The sequence below is a fragment of the Nematolebias whitei genome, chromosome 2 (genome assembly GCF_014905685.2).
Source record: "Nematolebias whitei isolate Nwh7 chromosome 2, NemWhi1, whole genome shotgun sequence".
NCBI lineage: Eukaryota > Metazoa > Chordata > Actinopteri > Cyprinodontiformes > Rivulidae > Nematolebias > Nematolebias whitei.
In genome coordinates, this window is record NC_056499.1 from 49,568,537 (window position 1) to 49,569,000 (window position 464).

Consider the following 464-nt stretch of genomic DNA (forward strand, 5'->3'; position numbering starts at 1 on the left):
GATGAAATTTTTGGGTGTAATCATTGATGAACAGCTAACATGGAAAAATCACATAAATTCTGTAAGAATAAAAATATCTAAATCTATTGCAGTACTATACAAAGTCAGGGAATTATTAAATGATAAAGCTCTGTACATGTTGTATAACACAATCATTGTTCCACATTTAATCTATTGCATTGACGTTTGGGGGAACGCGTGTAAAACATTTACAAAACCCATTTTTATTTTACAGAAAAGAGCTGTAAGAATTATCACCAGAAAGCATTACAGTCACCCATCAAGCACATTATTTTATCAACTAAAGTTATTAAAGTTCCATGATTTGGTAGATTACAGTATTTTATCAGTTATGTATAGGGCTCAAAATAACACATTACCATTAAATATCCAAAGAAATTTTGTTAAAATACAAAGTTATTATAATCTTAAGGGGATAGAGATATTTGTCAAACCAAAATTCA